The sequence below is a fragment of the Salmo trutta genome, unplaced genomic scaffold (genome assembly GCF_901001165.1).
Source record: "Salmo trutta unplaced genomic scaffold, fSalTru1.1, whole genome shotgun sequence".
NCBI classification, from domain to species: Eukaryota; Metazoa; Chordata; class Actinopteri; order Salmoniformes; family Salmonidae; genus Salmo; species Salmo trutta.
The window spans coordinates 259799-276309 of record NW_021822682.1 but is presented as its reverse complement, the minus strand read 5'-3'; positions in this window follow the sequence as shown (position 1 = coordinate 276309).

Here is a 16511-nt window from a genome sequence, read left to right as displayed (position 1 = left end):
GTTCTAAGAACCCTCTATTCTGTTGCATAAAACAACCATTTGATGCAATAAAAGTATTATAACATAATCATGCAGTTTTGTTCTCAGTGTCCACTGAAAGTTGACTAGTAACAACAACTGGGACCTAAAAGACACCCACCATGAGACCCACTATATCTGCCCAAGAAGAGGCAAAAAAAGAAAACCCCACACCAAACTTAAAGACAGGAAGTAAACCAAAATGGTGGAGCAACTAAAGGTGTTGACTCTCCACATCTATCAAGACAACTGGAGCACTGGGCCAGACACTCTTAAATAGAACCTGGACCGGCTCAGGTGAAACACCTTCCCACTAACGAGATGGACAAGCCAGCACAGGTGTAACACATACTGACTAACGAGGTGACACCAATCAGTGCGTCCTACGTGCTAACGAGCTAGACGTGCTAACGAGCTAGACGTGCTAACAAGCTAGACGGGCTAACGAGCTAGACGTGCTAACGGGCTAGACGTGCTAACGAGCTAGACGTGCTAACGGGCTAGACGTGCTAACGAGCTAGACGTGCTAACCTCAAAACATAAATGGAAAAACCAAAGACTGTAACACCTTAAGAGAATGCTTACCACTAACAGAAAACAACTTCCAACTTCCATTTCACATTATAATCAACTACAATACTTCACCTTCACCAATATAAACATGGTGTCCACTGGCTGTCAACAATTCAAGACAATATATATATTCTAGAACTCTAGTCTTCCTAAAACTCACTAGTTTCTAGAACTCTCGTCTCCTTGGAACGAGCCCAAACAAAACTCATCTCCAATACGGAAAAACGTGCAGTCAAAATAAGATCCATGGCAACTCACTGGCTAAACACAAAACACAAATATTTTTGACTGCCCACCCTTGAGACAATCAGAAACTAAATTGTCCTCACCATGGACACAAGCACCAGAAACGCTGTTGTTTTGACAAGTAGCAATAAATCACTGATATCGATTAGGGGGAAATCAGGATGTTGAAACTAACACAACTAAAAAAAACATATGGAAATGGGAGATATATTTTACCTCACTGATTAGAGGACAACCTGCAGAAGACAGTCAGCTACATTTTGGACTGATGCATTTAAATTTAGGGGTCGCTAAACAAAGGAACACAACACTTATTTGTCATCACTCATCGATATCATGTTGAAATCAATTGTGTGACAGAAGGGAGATGAGGTTGCACGTCCTGTTAAAACGAACAGCTAAAAACCACACGGAATCTGGAATAATGTGTACATCCCTGGTTAGAGGACAATTTGTAGAAAACAGCTAGCTACATTTTGAAGTGTTGCATTTTGATTCCAGTGGGTCACCAACATGGTAAGTGTAACAGCTCTTTTTGTGTTAGTCACTTTTTTGTTAAATCACATAAATAGTAACTCTTCCATTTCAGAGCCTGGATTTTCCCCCTGAGGCTAATATCCATATCATGTTGAAATCAATAGAACAGGGGACAAACGTTTAGGTTTCTACATTGTGACATCATTAAAATACTCCTACTACAATGTTAAAACATTCTACATTTTATTTAATTCAGAGCCTGGATCCTCTGAGGCTAATAATCCTTCTACAATGTTAAAACATTCTACATTGTGACATTATTTCATTGATATCATGAAACAACTCCTTCATGTATTTTCTGATGTTTAATCAGAGATCTTTTATCAAAGTATCTCTTCCCACATTGAGCACAGCTATAAGGTTTCTCTCCTTTGTGTGTTCTCTGGTGTAAAGTCAGATATCTAGATGTAGTAAAACTCTTCCCACATTAATCACAGCTATAAGGCTTCTCTCCTGTGTGTCTCCGCTGGTGTACAGTCAGATATCTAGATGTAGTAAAACTCTTCCTACATTGATCACAGCTATAAGATTTCTCTCCTGTGTGTGTTCTCTGGTGTATAGTCAGAGAGCCAGATGTAGTAAAACTCTTCCCACATTGATCACAGCTATAAGATTTCTCTCCTGTGTGTGTTCTCTGGTGTAGAGTCAGCGAGCCAGATGTAGTAAAACTCTTCCCACATTGATCACAGCTATAAGGTTTCTCTCCTGTGTGTGTTCTCTGGTGTAGAGTCAGCGAGCCAGATGTAGTAAAACTCTTCCCACATTGATCACAGCTATAAGGTTTCTCTCCTGTGTGTGTTCTCTGGTGTAGAGTCAGCGAGCCAGATGTAGTAAAACTCTTCCCACATTGATCACAGCTATAAGGTTTCTCTCCTGTGTGTGTTCTCTGGTGTTGAGTCAGATTTCTAGATGAAGCAAAACTCTTCCCACATTGACCACAGCTATAAGATTTCTCTCCTGTGTGTGTTCTCTGGTGTGATACTAGATGGCCAGATTGACCAAAACTCTTCCCACATTGATCACAGCTATAAGGTTTCTCTCCTGTGTGTGTTCTCTGGTGTAGAGTCAGAGAGCCAGATGTAGTAAAACTCTTCCCACATTGATCACAGCTATAACATAACTCTCCTGTGTGTGTTCTCTGGTGTGATAGGAGATGGCCAGATTGACCAAAACTCTTCCCACATTGAACACAGCCGTAAGATTTCTCTCCTGTGTGTGTTCTCTGATGAATTTTAATGCCTGATGAGGTGAATCTCTTCCCACAGTCAGAGCAGCAGTGAGTTCTCTTCCCTGTGGGTCTCTGCTGGTGTTTCTTGAGGAGTTCTGATCTGGAGAGACTCTTCTCTGCCTCGTCAGCATCATGAGGTTGTTGAGGCTCCCCAGAGGATCCACGATAGTCACGTCTCTCTCCTGTGTGAACAACAAGGTCAGACAGATGGTTAAAGGCCCACAACAGCGGAAATCCACTGTAAAAGGTGATGCAAACAGCGTAGCCATGATGTTGTAAACAATTTAAGTCAGTAATGAATGTAACAATTATTTGACAATTGTCCTAAAATGAGCAAGAATAGTCATATTTTTTTGTCTTGTTTTCACATTAGTAGTAACATCGATGTTTGTAGGCTAGAAATAAGTTATTAAAGTTGTTGAAATCCTAAGCAGTGTGCCAGACGACTTTTGGTCTCAAATTTTGGCCCCTTTCTGTGTTTGCTAAAATTGCGGCACGAGGGCGATGCACATGCAAAAACACTTGCAGAAACACCTCCCTGGTAATGAGGAAACCGATAGTTATGGATGTAGTATATCTGGTAATGAGGAAACCACTAGTTATGGATGTAGTATATCTGGTAATGAGGAACCCACTAGTTATGGATGTAGTATATCTGGTAATGAGGAAACCACTAGTTATGGATGTAGTATATCTGGTAATGAGGAAACCACTAGTTATGGATGTAGTATATCTGGTAATGAGGAAACCACTAGTTATGGATGTAGTATATCTGGTAATGAGGAAACCACTAGTTATGGATGTAGTATATCTGGTAATGAGGAAACCACTAGTTATGGATGTAGTATATCTGCTAATGAGGAAACCACTAGTTATGGATGTAGTATATCTGGTAATGAGGAAACCACTAGTTATGGATGTAGTATATCTGGTCATGAGGAAACCACTAGTTATGGATGTAGTATATCTGCTAATGAGGAAACCACTAGTTATGGATGTAGTATATCTGGTAATGAGGAAACCACTAGTTATGGATGTAGTATATCTGGTCATGAGGAAACCACTAGTTATGGATGTAGTATATCTGGTAATGAGGAAACCACTAGTTATGGATGTAGTATATCTGGTAATGAGGAAAACACTAGTTATGGATGTAGTATATCTGGTAATGAGGAAACCACTAGTTATGGATGTAGTATATCTGGTAATGAGGAAACCACTAGTTATGGATGTAGTATATCTGGTCATGAGGAAACCACTAGTTATGGATGTAGTATATCTGCTAATGAGGAAACCACTAGTTATGGATGTAGTATATCTGGTAATGAGGAAACCACTAGTTATGGATGTAGTATATCTGGTAATGAGGAAACCACTAGTTATGGATGTAGTATATCTGGTAATGAGGAAACCACTAGTTATGGATGTAGTATATCTGGTAATGAGGAAAACACTAGTTATGGATGTAGTATATCTGGTAATGAGGAAACCACTAGTTATGGATGTAGTATATCTGGTAATGAGGAAACCACTAGTTATGGATGTAGTATATCTGGTAATGAGGAAACCACTAGTTATGGATGTAGTATATCTGGTAATGAGGAAACCACTAGTTATGGATGTAGTATATCTGCTAATGAGGAAACCACTAGTTATGGATGTAGTATATCTGGTAATGAGGAAACCACTAGTTATGGATGTAGTATATCTGGTAATGAGGAAACCACTAGTTATGGATGTAGTATATCTGGTAATGAGGAAACCACTAGTTATGGATGTAGTATATCTGGTAATGAGGAAAACACTAGTTATGGATGTAGTATATCTGGTAATGAGGAAACCACTAGTTATGGATGTAGTATATCTGGTAATGAGGAAACCACTAGTTATGGATGTAGTATATCTGGTAATGAGGAAACCACTAGTTATGGATGTAGTATATCTGGTAATGAGGAAACCACTAGTTATGGATGTAGTTTTTTCTCTCTGCCTGGAGAAAAAATGGTGAGCGACGATTTTAGTTTTTCACAAGGCATTCTGAATATTACAGCACTATCAGGAGTGCTACTGAAGGAAACTCACATTAAGCTCTGTGTTTATTCACTAATTCACCAACGTGGGGGAAAACTCAGGGGAGTTCTCATAGGATGACTGCAAAAATAGCCTCCATTTACAGGTTGTTTATGAGTGCATTTCACATTACTTTGGATTATAACTGTAATGCTTGTTTGAATCTCCTGCTTAATATATTTGTGTTATTGTCGCAAATCAACTGCTTTATACATAAACACTTAAACCTGTAAAATGCTCTTTGGCTAGCTTTGCCATCAGCCTGACAGAGGGTTTTACACTAAGTATTTGCCAAATTTGCCCATAACATCACCTAACAATAACATAGACCTACTGTAGGACCCATAACTTCACCTAACAACAACATAGACCTACTGTAGGACCCATAACTTCACCTAACAATAACATAGACCTAGGACTATATATTTAATATTTCAGGTGAAACATGGAAACTAAAATGTCTTTGTCATGACATTTCATAACCTGATCACCAGATAATTTTGTGAATAATCCCACTAGGCTACTCTGTAATGTGTTGTCATTCTAAATGTCCTGAATAAAGGAAAATAGCTCTGTGTGTTGTACAATAGCCTATCCATCAAGGAACAGTTCTCTACACATTATGAGCAAAGTATCTCTGTGTCCAAACAGACTAACGAGACCCTACTGTAAATCAAGCAGACAATAACACATTATAAACATCAATTTGTTAGGGATGATGGATTCAACGTGGAGCACGGCATAACTGTCTTTACCAGAGTAATGAATGAAGAAGCACTTTGGTTGTTGTTGCATGTTGTGATGTTTGTCATGTGACTGTCATTCAGAAAATGATTTCCTGGATCAGCTGATGATAGTTGAACATGTGACTGTAACTAAACAGCTACAGTATTAAGTATTATGCGTAATTATTTAAGAACCGCATTAATGACAGTATCCATTTGGGTGTTGTCAATAAAGTTAAGGTGACTCTCGGTTAGAACCACTGGATTTAGCAAACTCTGAAATGATTTAAGATTTCTGTGCCCATGAAAACTGTTTTCCCAGCGTAACATAAGGAGACACTAAATGTTACGTAGGTAGAGAGCATTTCAGAGATCTGAATACAAAAAAACTGTCCTAACAGGACAATAACCTAAACCACAAGGCCAAATCTACACTGGAGGAGCTTACCAAGATGACATTGAATGTTCCTGAGTGACCTAGTTACAGTTTGGACTTAAATCGTCTTGAAAGTCTATGGCAAGACTTGAAAATGGCTTTCTAGCAATAATCAAAAACCAACTTGACGGAACATGAATGATTTTAAAAAGAATAATGAATATTCACATGAAGATCAGTCTCCTATTGGATGACATCACGACTTCCTATCAAGCCAACTCCTTGAAGGCCTTACTATGACATCACTCACTCCTTCTAGTTTGCAGTTGTCTAAAAAAAACACTATTTTGCTCAAAACATTTATTTGTTTCCTTTTAGTGTGTTTATACTTTACGATATTTATATCACTTTTCAACAGGAAAAGTTTTTTTTTAGGACTTCATGGACAATTCCGACAGTACAAAAACATATTCAAGTGTAGTAGGCCTTCCCTTTTAAAAATCACACATTAGTTCAACAACTGCAGAGTTTGTGCCCCTGTTTTATAAGATATTACTCACTGTATTTACTGGTGTTAATCAGCTCTCCAGTCTTCTCTTCTTCGTCCTCTAATGTGACAGTAATCTCCCCCTCTTTATCCTTCACTCCAAAAACTGCATCCTCCTCTTCCTCTTCTTCTTTTACAGTAACATCCTCCTCCTCTTTCACTCTGAACGCGTCTTCCTCTTCTTTCACTGTAACATCCTCCTCCTCCTTCACTCTGAACACGTCTTCCTCTTGTTTAACTGAAACGTCTTTCTCTTCTTCTTTCACTGTAACAGCCTCACCCTCTACTTCTTGTTTAACTGTAACATCCTCCTCTTCCTTCTCCTCTTTCACGACAATGTTCAGCCCCAGATCCTCTTTCTCCGTCCAACAGACCTCTTCTTTAGCAGGAGGAGAGTAGCTTAGTGAGCGCATGGTCGGGGATGTTAGCTAGCTAGGCTAGTGCTAACTTAACCAGCCAGATAGTTGACTTACAACGTAAATATTATATTTAATGGGGTAGCTAGTTGTTTACACATAAGTATGTTTAAATCACAGTTACAATTAAACCAGGACAGTGTCTAAAGAACTTGAATGTTCCGACTTTGTCAGCTAGCGAGCTACCGAGGTGGCTGCAGTTGTTGAAGAAGCGTTCCGTCCACTAGATTATACGTCACACTAGAAACATCGCCTGAAAGACACATATCGCCATCTGCTGTCTGGAGGGAGGAAACGCAGTTGAGGAGGGAAAACTATTTTTCTTCTTCATTGAATTATAATATTATAAAGCAGTTTAGGGAAACGTTTTTTTCCTCTCCATTAAATATTAATATTATATCAACACGTATAAAGAGCAACAAGTGTTGTTTGATTAGTTCAGATTTTTTTATGAGAATTTAAAACAAACTCTACATCTACTCCACATCTGTATTTCTGATTCAGTCAAATAACTAGATATCAAAATAAGCACCTAGTTATTGATACCCTTGATAAAGATGAGCAAAAATTACTGTATAAAATAAATAAACTTTACCCACAACCAGGATATTTTAGCCGAAAATCATTTTACATTCAAATATGTCATTTTAAATGGCTCAATTCAAACCAGCTGGGCCTTTTTAACACAGACAGTTGTTCCTGCTGTAGATGTTATGCCTTTGTACAGATCTAGGATCAGTTCTCCTCCACAATGCATATACAGTACCGGTCAATTGTTTGGACACACCTCCAAATTCAATGTTTTTTCTTTATTTTAACTATTGTCTACATTGTAGAATAATAGTGGAGACATCAAAACTATGAAATAACTCATATGGAATCATGTAGTAACCAAAAAAAAGTGTTAAACAAATCAAAATATATTCTATATTTTATATTCTCCAAGTTTATCATTTTAAAAGGCTAATTGATCATTAGAAAACCCTTTTGCAATTATGTTAGCACAGCTGAAAACTGTTGTTCTGATTAATGAAGCAATAAAACTGGCCTTCTTTAGACTAGTTGAGTATCTGGAGCATCAGCATTTGTGAGTTCGATTACAGGCTCAAAATGGCCAGAAACAAATCATTTTCTTCTGAAAATTGTTAGTCTATTCTTCTTTCTGAGAAATGAAGGCTATTCCATGTGAGAAATTGCCAAGAAACTGAAGATCTCGTACAATGTTGTGTACTACTCCCTTCACAGAACAGTGCAAACTGGCTCTAACCAGAATAGGAGGCCCCAGTGCACAACTGAGCAAGAGGACAAGTACATTAGTGTCTAATTTGAGAAACAGACGCCTTACAAGTTTTCAACTGGAAGCTTTATCAAATAGTACCTGCAAAACACCAGTCTAAACATCAACAGTGAGAGGCGACTCCGGGATGTTGGCCTTCTAGGCAGAGTTGCAAAGAAAAATCCATATCTCAGACCGTTTAAAAAAAGGAAAAGATTAAGATGGGCAAACTAACACAGACATTGGGCAGAGGAAGATTGGAAAAAAGTGTTATGGACAGACGAATCTAAGTTTGAGGTGTTCGGATCACAAACAAGAACATTCGTGAGACGCAGAAAAAAATGAAAAGATGCTGGAGGAGTGCTTGACGCCTTCTGTCAAGCATGGTGGAGGCAATGTGATGGTCTGGGGGTGCTTTGGTGGTGGTAAAGTGGAAGATTTATACAGGGTAAAAGGGATCTTGAAGAAGGAAATGGAGGACACAAAGTTTGAAGGACACAATTATTATTCCAATTATAAATCATTATTTCTAACCTTGTCACCAGTCACCGGATCTTAACCCTATTGAGCTGCTGTGGGAGCAGCTTGACCATATGGTAGGTAAGAAGTGCCCATCAAACCAATCCAATTTGTGGGAGGAACTTCAGGAAGCAACTAGAATGCCAAAGGTCTGCAAGGCTGTAATTGCTTTAAATGGAGGATTCTTTGACGAAAGCAAAGTTTGAAGGACACAATTATTATTCCAATTATAAATCATTATTTATAATCTTGTCAACATCTTGACTATATTTCCTATTCATTATGCAACTCATTTCATGTATGTTTTCATGGAAAACAAGGACATTTCTAATTGAGCCCAAACTTTTGAACGGCAATGTAGGTTCAACAGGTTTGAACAACACAGCATTTAGAACAGTCACATTATTATAGATGACGTCCCACACGCCCTAGAGCGTGCACAGCGTAGCCTTTATGTCATCTGCTAAACCACTGGCCGTGTTCGAGAGCATCAAATCCATGCTGCATTGTGGGTAAATGGTGACTGCCTGACTGATTTATAAGTAATAATGAGTAGTTATTTAAGATGTAAGGTGACTTGTAGATCAGTCAGTCGGCAGTTGCCTGCAGTGTTGAACAAGCCCAATACCAAACCAATCAGGTGGTTGTTTGATGTAATGAAGTGATACAGGCATCGGTACACTGCTTTGAAGTTTACTTTATTTAAAAAAAAAAATGTTTTATTAACAGTAACATGCAAAACATAAACATAACAGCTAGAGGGATTCCAAAGAAATTAGAAAAAAATAAAATAAAACTATTCCACATTATATCAAATCAAATACAGACATATAGCGAATACATTTTTTTGACATTTTGTTTTGTATACGTTTTAAAGACTCTAAATAGTTTTCCACATCAGATAAAAAAATTAAGAAAAGGGGCTTTTTCTTCATAAATTTTGATTTGTGTATGAAACATTTTCCTAATAAAATAAAGAGATTTATGACATACTCACTTTCAATTGTGGAATCAGTGTAGTAAAAAAATATGTCAAACTTAGAAATTTCAATGGTTGTTTGCAATTTGAGGCCAAGATATAGTTTTACATCAGTCCAGAACACTTCACTATATAAACAATTACAGAATAAGTGTTCAATAGATTCAGTTTCTAGTTCACAAAAACTTCATTCACTGGTAACATCAAGTATGTATTTAGAAATCAAACTATTACACGGATAGAATCTATGGATTATCTTAAAGGAGTTCTCCTTCACTTTATTGGTCACCATAAATTTGTGTGGAGTGAGCCAAGCACGGCGCCAGTTTACATCAAACGATGAAGCCCAACAAAATATCGCAGAGGGAATAGACTTCCTGTAGAAAATATCCCTTATTAAACGATTGTTGAATTTTGTATCTAGTAGACCAATGCCATTCACCTGAATATCGCTTACAATCGGAGATATTCCAAAATATGCATTATTCTGAAGTAAAGTTTTTATCCCACTAGGTATAGCTTTAATAACAGTGTCATATTCCTTGCTTGAAACCTCAAAGTTGTATATTTCCATAAATTCTCTCCGTGTAAATAGATTCCCACTGTTATTAACCAATTGGCTGACAAGAACAATGTTTTTCGAGAACCATTTATGGTTAAATAACATCTTATTTCTATGTAATATTGACCCATTGTTCCAAATAAAAAATGTATGAGGTGAAAAGTTGTGTTTATACAACAAAGCCCAGCACATTAAAGCCTGCTTGTGAAAAACCGCCAGTTTCACAGGAATTTTACCCACAATATATGGACATTGTAGTAAAAAATTAAGCCCTCTGAACTTCTGAAAAACAAAATGAGGTATAATATTCCAGAAGCTATGAGGATTATTTATGTACCTTTTAATCCAGTTGACCTTTGATATCTGATTGAAGAGAGTGAAATCTAAGACATTTAGACGCCATCACAAACCCTGTTGTTGATAACAGCTCTTTATCTTATGTGGCTTGTTTTTCCATATGAAGTTGTACAAAAGCCTATCTAAGGTACAGCAAGTGGATTTGGGAATGTCAATAGATGAAAAAAGATAGGATGCACGAGATAGCCCCTCAGCTTTGGATAAAAGCACCCTTCCTTGAAGACTTAAATCCCTCCCTAACCATGAGGATAATGTTTTTTTGGCAGATTCAGTTACAGGGTTCAAATTAAGATCATTCATAGCCTTAAGATTTTTGGTGATCTTTACAGGTTACAGTATCTTTTTCAGAGATGTTACAATCTGCTGGATTGACAGCTCCTTTCAAAACAAACATCTCACATTTGGAAAGATTTAAAACCAAACCTGAGATTTTGGAGAACTGCTTCACGATATCCAATGCTAATCTAGCTTGAGACACATTTAAAAAAAAAAGTGAGGTGTCATCCGCCAGTTGGGATATCTTGAACTCTCTGGCCTGGAATGTAATGCCTTCAAATGGACTTTTATGAACTAATGAGCATAGCATTTGAGAAACTAACAAAAATAAAAAAGGTGAAATTGGACAACCTTGTCGTATTCCTTTGTAAATGTTAAACCTCGAGGATGTTCCATGACAGAGTTTGATACAGCTATTGCCACCATTATACAGAGTTCTAATAGCATCAACAAAGAAACGACCAAATTTCAAATGCTTAAGACAATCAAAGATAAAATTGTGACTTACTAAGTCAAATGCTTTCTGAAAATCCAAAAATAGGATAACAGGGAAGTCATCTAATAGATCACAATACTCAACCAAGTCTAACACCAGCCTGAGATGATTAGATATATGGCGCCCTTTCATAAACCCTGATTGACATTTATCAGTCAGATCATTTAAGCAAGACTTTAACCTTTTTGCAAAGATTAAGGCTATAATTTTGTAGTCGTTATTTAGGAGTGTGATTGGACGCCAATTATCAATACTTAGGAGATCCTTGTGTGGTTTAGGTATAAGAGTAATAACCCCTTGCTTCAGAGAGGCAGGTAGTTCTTCCTTCTTTATAGCCTCCTTAAAGGTTTCAAGTAAATAAGGTGTTATTTCTTCAAAGAAGGTTTTGTAAAATTCAGAGGTTAATCCATCACAACCTGGAGATTTGTTCTTTTTTAACTGAGCAACCCCGTACTGGATGTCCATAATGGATAAATCTTGGCAACAAGACTGATTGAGTTCTTCACTAATCAAATTAACATTCTCTATAGAATCAAGGAGATCCTTAGAGTCACTCAAATTGTTATCTAAGGAGTAAAGATTCTCATAAAATTGAGTGGTAAATTCTGATAACAACTCTCTATCCTCAGTGGTAACCCCATTAATCTTAAGTTTCCGAAGTGTGTTGAGTTCCCCTCTCCTCTTCTCCAAATTAAAAAAGTATCTACTGTTCTTTTCACCTTTTTCAAGCCATTGTTTTCTAGATCTTATGAAAGCTCCTCTAGCCTTTTCCTCATACAATGTATCTAGTTGATTCTGTAAATCATTCAATTTAGCTCAATCTCTGTGATATCAGCAATTGTTTTAGAGAGTTCAGCTACCTCACATCTCCTTCTTAAAGCAAGCCGTTTTCCATAAGTAATACAGGCTGAGCGGATTTTAAATTTCAGCAGTTGCCAATCTTTCCCATATTCTGCATTAGATGTAGCTAAACTCTAGTAAACAGAAATTAGATTCTTAATCACATTTTTTAAATCATCATGCAATAACAATGAGTTATTTAGTTTCCAGTAACCACCAGCGTATTTATCCATATACATTACACAACACAAATAATCTGTCCATGTGGTTGATGACCGCTACTAGCCAATGTCCATTGGAGTCCATTTGAGTAAACAAAAATTTCCCTTTGAAATTGTGTGCTAAAATTGCAACCCCAGCTGAATGATTTGTCCCGTGGGCCAAAAAAAATGTCACTGACCCACTGATTTTTCCAATAATTATAGTCCTCTTTGCATGAATGTGTTTCTTGAACGAATACAAGATCTGCATTGCAGTCCTTACAAAACAAAACAAAAGCTTTTCTCTTCAACAGGTTACGTATCCCCCTGGCATTGATTGACATAAACTTCAAGTCCATATCTATAGAATAGAAAGAAAAATCCTATGCAATCTCAACTTTACCCTCTATAAAAAGTTGCTTCATATATGTATTAACAGAATTCTTAACTTGTAAAATAGTAACACCATGTTTCAAAAGTAGAACGTTCAGTTTGCAGTGGGGAAGGAACTACCTTGTAAACCTACCGACAGAACAAATCACCCCGGTCGATTTCTTTACTGTTGGCAAAAAAGGCTCTGATTCCCCTGTAGTATCCACCCTTTCCTTGATTTCGGGCCTGTTGTACGAGAGGCCACAATTTTGCCTTTGCTGCCTTGTCTGCTGCAGTCAAGTCCTCACCGAATCTAAGTTTTCTTTCTTTCAGAAAGGCGCTTTCCTTTGCTTTCTTCCAAACTGCATCTCTCGCTGTGCGAAAAGCAAACTGGATGATGATCGATTGGCTGACGATGGCATCTTGTTTCGTCCCAATACGATGAGCGACATCCACAGCCATATCCATATATCCATCGGGAAAGTCCGGTGCCACACGGTTACAGATGTCTCTTACTAAGCGCTTCACATTCTCATCCTGGTCCTCGGGGACACCGTAAAGCCGTAGCCCCCACCTTCTCCGGTATCGCTCTGCTTCCGATAAGCGCTCTTGCATGTCTGCGATGGTCTTCTCCTGAGCAGTGCATTTCTCAGACGTAGCAGTGTTTGCAAGTTTAAGCTCTTCGATACTCTTGTATGCATGATTCAGAGAGGTCTCGAGGTCAACTATTTTTGATGTGTTTTCGCGGATCATTTTCTCCAGACCGTCGGCTCTTTCGTTTACAGCATCGATTATGTTGATCTGTAGTTCACGCAAAGATAATTCTTTCTGTGTCTTTTTGGGTGCAGGACTATTGACTGCATTTTCAGAATCAACCGACTGTCCAGAATTCTCCATTTCTTCTCCTGAGGAGTCAGGTGGCGGTTTTTCTCCACCGTATGAGTGCTCAGCTAGCAACTGCCTTCTCCTCCCTTTGCTCTTTCGCACATTTTTTCCTTCCATTTCTCAAAGTTATGAATCAAATTATCGGTCAACTAAGTGTTGTTCTCTATTGTGTTTACTATAAGCCAAGTTCCGTTACATTTAAGTAAGTTTGAGAGGGATAAAAGTTAAGGTTACTCGGAGCAAGCTGAAATCTCGTCTACACTCGCCGCCATCTTCCAGCGCCTCTCCTAGGAGAGAGGGGTACCCCTACACAGAACTGATCTGGATCAAAGATGGAGGACAGAAATACTAGGAGAGAGGGGTACCCCTACACAGAACTGAACTGGATCTAAGATGGAGGACAGAAATACTAGGAGAGAGGGGTACCCCTACACAGAACTGATCTGGATCAAAGATGGAGGACAGAAATACTAGGAGAGAGGGGTACCCCTACACAGGACTGATCTGGATCAAAGATGGAGGACAGAAATACTAGGAGAGAGGGGTAATCCTACACAGAACTGAACTGGATCTAAGATGGCGGACAGAAATACTAGGAGAGAGGGGTACCCCTACACAGAACTGATATGGATCAAAGATGGAGGACAGAAATACTAGGAGAGAGGGGTACCCCTACACAGAACTGATCTGGATCAAAGATGGAGGACAGAAATACTAGGAGAGAGGGGTACCCCTACACAGAACTGAACTGGATCAAAGATGGCTGACAGAAATACTAGGAGAGAGGGGTACCCCTACACAGAACTGAACTGGATCAAAGATGGCGGACAGAAATACTAGGAGAGAGGGGTACCCCTACACAGAACTGAACTGGATCAAAGATGGCGGACAGAAATTCTAGGATGGAAGCAAATGTAAGGGATTATAACGTCATAACGAATCATGCAAAAAAACATGTACAGTTGACAGGAATGTTAGTTAATGTAGAGACAAACGATTATGCATTTTTTTATCGTAAAGTTCATTTACGAAAATCGCGATTTAGCCAGCTAGCTGACTAGCTAACATTAGCCAGCTAGCTGACTAGCTAACATTAGCCAGCTAGCTGACTAGATAACATTAGCCAGCTAGCTGACTAGATAACATTAACCCTATCCAGAATAGCCTCCTCTCTCACTGACAGCTGGGGCTGCTATCCTTTCACCCTCCTCCATGGCTGTTAGCTAGCTACCGACAAATGCATGTGGAGTTTGTTTTTTACAGTGATAAATACATCAAGATAGCTAGCTAAAATGAAGTTAGGTAGCTGGTGATATTTAATTATATCTAGCTATCTATCTATACAGAATGTGTAGTTGGCTAGATAGCTAGCTCATTTAGCAGCTCATCTGAGATAGCCTGCACTGTAGCTAGTTAGCTAATAATACATCGGGTTTTTTTACATTTTCAAAATCTATTTACTTACTTACTTGAATAGGTTCTTCCAGCCATGTGGACAACTGGAAACAGGGCAGTAAAGTTTGTCACCAGAGCGTTTTAGAGGATATTACTATTGAACTATGTACCCATTTAATAACCAGACCTTCATACAAACTTGCTCTGCTGAATTATTGATGGAGTCACAATGGGCGGCCTAAGAGGCATCTAGTCCATCTGCTGACTGGACGCAGTTCAGTAAAATGTACATTTTATCTTCAGACAACAAGTTAAAGGGGTCAAATACTTATTTCACTCATTAAAATGCAAATCAATTTATAACATTTTTGACATGCGTTTTTCAGGATTTTTTGTTGTTGTTATTCTGTCTCTCACTGTTCAAATAAACCATTAAAATGATAGACTGATCATTTCTTTATCAGTGAAAGTGTAAGTGGGCAAACGTACAAAATCAGCAGGGGATCAAATACTTTTTTCCCCCACTGTATCTCAGTCTATGCTGCTCTGACATTGTTTATCCATATATTTATATATTCCTAATTCCATTCCTTTACTTAGATTTGTGTGTATTAGGTATTTGTTGTGAAATTGTTAGATATTACTTGTTAGATATTACTGCACTGTGGGAACTAGAAGGACAAGCATTTCACTACACCCGCAATAACATCTGCATGTGACCAACAACATTTGATTTGATTTATGAAGGTAATTTGTGTCAAATTTACTTTTCCCCTCATTCACCCCACCTCTTTACATTGCTTATGTATATTTGGTGGCCTGACTGCGTCCAGACTATGTCAAAGGCCCATCCTGGTAGATCTGAACCTAATGCAGCTTGGAGTGATCGGATGACAGAAGTCACATTTAGGTGCCAGGTGTAACTGAGGCCATAGATGCTCCATATACATTACTTTGAGTGTTTTATATAATATGACTAAATGTGTTTCTGTGTTGCAGGGGCAGTCAGAAATGGAACAGCAAGGCCACAGAACATGACATAAGCAGAGCTGTGGGAGACAACCTCAAGCCCCTGGTAGAGCCGGGGGTGGTGTTTAACACTCCACCACGCCTTCAGCAGGCTGGAAAAGTGGGATTGATACAGTTTTTCATACTAAGGTGGACCAATAGTTTGTTGATTGGTCAGTCATTGGGTTAATTTGTTTTACAATATGTTCAAATCAAGCTTTATTTATACAGCACATTTCAGACATGGATGCAACACAATGGGTTCACAGGAAAAACCAAATAAATGAAAATAAACAAATATATGATAAAAAACAGAAGACTAACAATTCAAAGACTAGTGAACATTCTAAGGAAATGCCATTGATTAAAATATTAACAATTGGATGCAACATCCAACCCAAAATATAACTTGTTTTTTAGGAGGGGCTCTGAAAGACACTATGGGGGTGTCCACTGGAAGTTGACTAGTAACAACAACTGGGACCTAAAAGACACCCAGCATGAGACCCACTAAATCTGCCCAAGAAGAGGAAAACAAAAGAAAAACCCACACCAAACTTAAAGACAGGAAGCAAACCAAAAAGGTGGAGCAACTAAAGGTGTTGACTCT